Source organism: Panicum virgatum, chromosome 3N (genome assembly GCF_016808335.1).
Source record: "Panicum virgatum strain AP13 chromosome 3N, P.virgatum_v5, whole genome shotgun sequence".
Classification (NCBI taxonomy): Eukaryota; Viridiplantae; Streptophyta; class Magnoliopsida; order Poales; family Poaceae; genus Panicum; species Panicum virgatum.
The window spans coordinates 28,341,007-28,346,521 of NC_053147.1; the positions used below are offsets into that span (position 1 = coordinate 28,341,007).

The 5,515-nt window shown below is 41.4% G+C and overlaps 1 long non-coding RNA gene across 3 annotated transcripts; it reads left to right on the top strand.

The window, feature by feature from the left end:
- The first annotated feature begins 2,738 nt into the window (after window positions 1-2,738).
- On the top strand, window positions 2,739-5,203 carry LOC120665518. Of its 3 annotated transcripts, none has more exons than XR_005671194.1 (3): window positions 2,739-3,369; window positions 4,208-4,518; window positions 4,642-5,203. It is a non-coding gene; the product is annotated as an uncharacterized LOC120665518 (long non-coding RNA). The 3 variants fall into 3 exon arrangements; XR_005671195.1 differs by having other exon boundaries at window positions 2,740-3,369; window positions 4,208-4,290; XR_005671193.1 differs by having other exon boundaries at window positions 2,740-3,369; window positions 4,208-5,203.
- The last annotated feature ends 312 nt before the right edge of the window (window positions 5,204-5,515 follow it).

Below are 5,515 nucleotides of genomic sequence, written 5' to 3' on the forward strand. Positions count from 1 at the left end.
GCTACATTGTCCTAAAGTCGGATGATCAAACACCAAGACCGGCATCTCAGCATGCCTCTCCAAGACCGGCATCTCCGCAAAACTCCCCAAGGGCAGCACTGTCTCGGCAAGGTTCACCGGCACATTCTCCATCACCATCATCTCATGCGCCGATGAACACTCAAGCGTCACCGTCGCCTCCATGGTCACCCCCTCCGCCGCCGGTAAAGAAGCAGAAACGGCCGCCGGCAAAGAAGGTAGCTGCACCGGCTAAGGAGCCTCCAAAGAAGAAGAAGGAAAAGGAGAAGAAAACCAAGGAGGCTCCTATTAAACCCTGGGACATGAGCCTTGAAGAATGCGATCGGATAACTCAAGAAATAGTTAAAGAGCACTTCAAGCCGAAGCCGAAGCCGGAGCCCGAGAAAGTGATAAATCCGATAGATTTGAAATTTTTTAAGGGAATGTGCGAAGCAAATAAGAGAAAATTCATTCCGAGAGACCCCCCTTCAGACTACGAACGCACAATTATCAAAACTACTGAGAAAAAGAAGAGACAATCAAAGTCGTCGTCGTCCGACGTTCCACAGCTCGGAGCCCAAAAGAAACAATCAATAGAGCCTCTCGAAGTGGGACAGACGACGCAAGAACAAGACTTTGTTACATTTCTGAAAGAATCAAACCTGACGGCCGCTCAGATTGCAGGGGGAGAAGATATTCCAAAGGCCGATGTGGTCGTCAAATGGACGTTTGAGATCGGCAAAACTCTTGTACCCCCCGAAGTAGTGTCTGTGCTTCCAACGCAAATGTATAAGCTGCACCAGCACTACATGCGTGCGATGGCCGATTGCATCTTCATGCAGGGCGCAAAGATTAAAGATGACGATTTCTTACGGGGGGAGGCCATTATATGGATAAACTGGGAAGAAATTTACCAACTATTCCATCAGGAGGCCCTCGACATCTCTATGGTCGGCTTGTGGGTTCTGTAAGTATTTTACTCTCCTTACGTATTGTTTTGCATGATCTCAACATACTGATCTCTTGATTTATTCGGTATCATGTAGAATGGAGATACATACTTGCAGAAGAAAGGGATACTCTCACCTCGGCTTCATCGACCCAATTACTTGTAATTGGAGGCTTCTACGTGACAATCCCGATGACATATTCCAAAACTTGTTCAAGTACATAAGCGTTCATCACAACAAGCAAATGATATTGTTTCCTTACAACTTTGTGTGAGTGATTCCTTCCGTCTAACTCTTTCTATTCTGTAATCGAATTGTTTAAACCTTAACTACCAAGAACTGTCTCCGTATAATCTTGCAGTGAACATTTTGTCCTAATTGTCATAATTCCCGAGAAGAGCCTACTCGTGGTTATGGACTCATTGAGGAGACCTCCAGAACAATACGAAAATCTTCTTAACATGATGAAAAAGTAATTCTACCACTACTCCGTCCATGACCGATAATTTGAATCACTTTGTTACTTGACTATAATTGTTCTAATCATGCACAGGGTTTGGAAAGAATTCGCTAAAAATCATCCAGGCAAATTTGACAAGGAATTGAAGATCAAGACAGATTTTTCGGTACGCGCTTGGATGATTCGTTGCACGATTCATTAGTTTTATTATATATTCATGTAAATACCTGATAATTTCTTCTCTCTTAAAGTGTATGAGGCAGAAACTAGGCACTGTATTGTGCGCATACTATGTATGCGAGAACATCCATGGTCTGGTAGGTCCTCCAAAGGGCTGGACAGATTGGGAGGAGGAAGTAAGTAAAAAAACTTGTTAATATTTGAACTCGTATTTTAATTAGTCGAAATTAATTATCCCCTTTTTCCATAGGTCGGGGAGATGCGCGATAAACTCATACTGGAGGAAAAGATTATGGCGATTCAAGAACAATTCTCCGAATTTATTGTTGAGCAAGTCCTCGATCCAAAAGGCGAATTCTACTATGATGGAATATCTAATATTGACAATCACAGCAAATATAACAATATACGCGTATATATGTAATTAAGAACGAATATAACTATGTAAATATGTATGTGTGTGTCTATGTATTAAATTTCTATTTATGAGTATGTATTTATGTATTAAATTTCCAAAAGGCGAATTCTACTATGTAATTAAGAACGAATATACCTATGCAAATATGATGGAGTATGTATGTATTATATATATAAGCACTCCAATAATATATATGTATATATATATATATAATATTGGTCCTAGACATTTTCATATGTAAAGGAATTCACATGTATAGATATGTGTATACATATATATATATAAGTGAATTAATTTATATATGAAAACTATCTAGGACAAATATTATATAAGTAACTATATGTATGTATATATTAGTGGAGATCATACACACTGAATTCCAATACATAAGTTTAATTGAAATGCAAAAGTATAATTGAAATAGAAAAAGAATTGAGAAAAGAAAAACATGAAAAAAAGAGACCTTTTGTCCCGGTTGGTAACACCAACCGGGACAAAAGGGTGCGCCAGCCACGTGGGCGCTAGCTGCACCTTTCGTCCCGGTTGGTGTTACCAACCGGGACAAAAGGTCCTCTTTTGTCCCGGTTGCCACACCCGGGACAAAAGGGCACCCCCTTTTGTCCCGGACAGGCGTTCCCGGTTGGGAAACCGCTGTTGTCCCGGTTTCCCAACCGGGAACGCATGTCCGGTTGGGAAACCGCTGTTGTCCCGGTTTCCCAACCGGGACAAATCAACGTTTTTGTAGTAGTGATGGTATATTTTTTTCAGCGCCTCCCTTTCCGCATGAGGCAATTTTTATACATTTTTTTAGGTGGCATCCTAGATGATTTGACGACGAAACCCCCAAAAAGGATGCTCCATCTGCTGAAGATAATGAAGAGCTTGCCCCACTGATAAGATGACTTAAGAGGATGCAACCAGGGGACCAACAACAGCTGGCAAACAAACCATTGGAGGGGTTGAGAAAGGTGGAGCACAGGGGAATGGTGCATTTGAAGATCAACCAGCATCTTTACCAGCAGATCAGATCCAAGCATGGCAGAAATTAGGCAATGCTGACCTCAGACGGGCAAGGCTTATGCTGCTGGATAAAGTGCAAAACCCAGCAGTTCAAGACAAGAACATTTGCAACACAAATTAACACTTGTAGCAGCATGTATAAAATGCAATGGGACAAGGCTGCAGTTTTGAGTGGAAGTAATGCAGCTAATTCATTGGCCAAGTGGAGTTCTTGGAATACGCCACCCGAATTTGATATTATGAAGTCAATCGAAGAGCCCACGCTGGCCATCAGTGAAAGTTACAACTGAAACACCTCCAAAACAAATGGCTGACAACCCTAAATATGGTTGACACATCATCAGGTATTTTTACATACCGCCTCATCACATCAATACATTTTTTTTCAGCTTCCAACATGGCTGGCAGTTATGTAGACTATAACTAGGCAAAAAAATGTTATCATCTAGGCAAATTATTGCTTTTCTCTAATCAAATTTCTACCACCAGTATTTCCCTTGCATTTTGCATTTTGGATGCTACCATCAGCAACTAGTGTGTTATCAACATTATTCTGGTTTTGATGGTTTTGCCCATCCTGCTCATTGCATTGTGACCTCGCACACCAAAAGGTGGTTGAGTGCAATAGGAAGGGCTTATATTAGCTTCATCTAGGAAGTCATAATCAAATTCAAGGGGTAGCTCATTCAAATCCATGGTTCCTGCAATATACACATTCTTCCTTTTTTAGGAAAGGGTAAACAACATGCCAGACAACAATGTAGTTTTCCTGACACAAGGCAGATCAGAGTGATAATGTGTTCAGTTTAAGGTAAATTTCTAAGCAGTTATTCTGCTGTTTGCTGTTTCTTTTTTTTTCATTTAACTTTTTTGATCTTGGTGGGTTGTTTACATTTGGCGATGTAGCTGCATGACCCGAGGCAGCAAGATTAGTTGGGTTATTAAGGATTCATAGTTGAGACACCACCAGTATGATATACCTACAGGTGCATCCTATTATCTACCAAACTTCATGAGACGGTTAGAAAGTAATAATAGATACGAGAATAGGCAAATAAATGTACTATGATCAAGCAATATTGCCGTAAGGTCAAAGGCAAAACACTGCAAATCGTTGGGCAATTTTTACAGTATTCTTTCTTCTCTAATTCATTTTTTATTTTTTCTATTCTTACATTGCAGGATCCCAGGTTATCAGCAGGGGAGATCAAGTACAAAGCATTAAGAAAATATGATGTGCATTATGAACCAGCTCAAGTAAATAAGTACGTATGTAGTGAGAGCAAGTATATTTCTTGCATTCATTTGTCTAAATATGTACTTCATTAGGCAATTGTTATTTTAGATTAGGCAAATTATACAATTGTTTTAGCCAATAATATGGTTCTGAATAATGCTATTCTTTTCATGTTTCTAATTCTTGTTTCGGCCACACAATACTGTTTAGGATCTGAAACCTGATGCGCCTATTTTTATGCATGCAAGTTTCCACAGTGAATCATCACTCTAACATGCTCTTTGGCTATAAGGCTATTTTTATGCATTTAATCATCACTCTAACGTGCCTCGTCGTCATGCTACAACTCTGCATCGGTCACCGCTGCCTCATCTTCTAGCTCCTCCACGCCGACCGCGTCCCCCGCACGCTGGCAGAGTTCCTCGGCTACCGCGGCGTCCGCTTCGTCGGCGTCGGCATGGGGGCAGACGCCGAGCGGCTTAGCGGCAACGACGAGCGCCGAGGTGCGGGTGGCCATGCTGCTGCACAGCAGGGACAGTCCAGGCAGGGGAGAAGGTGGTGCCGCCTGTCGTCGACAACAAGCTCGTCTTCGAGATGCTCGAGGCCGCCGTTGGTCTTGCTGCCATCCTGTGGTGTGAGTGATGCATCCGGATATATAGCTCTCAGCTTCACATCCTCTAATTTATTCCGTAACTGCTAATATAAGTAGCTTGTTTGAGCAGTTTAGTGTTTTTTAATCAAGATTAGCAAGTTAGATCAGTGTGCTTTTGAGCATGTCATTTAACCCTGCAGTTGCTCTGCAATTGATTAGCATCCAGGTCAGTCCAGGCCTTCTAGGGTCCTTGTAAATTTAATCCGTTTATGTTTCGTATCGCAGCTTGTTCCATGGCTCAGTTGCAACTTGTCTATCTGCTCTTATAATTTAGTGGAGTTTTGCTTGAGCATTGCTGTTTGGATCCCTTCGATTGATTTCTAGTAGGTGATTCTAGGTTAAAAGTGCCAATGTATACGTTAATAAGATGGAGACTAGAAGGGTGTAGTTTAGGATGAAAAGAAAATTGTCTAGACAGTGCATTATCCCAGTCATTCCAAGCAATGCTTATTGTTGAAATCAGGTGATTACCAATGGTGGCACCGTGTTACCTCAAAAAAAAAATGGTGGCACCGTGTGAGGTCTGCACGTGCTAGTTATAGGCTTAGTCCTTGAATATATGATGATTAATCATGCTTTGTTGGATGCGAAATGGGACAAA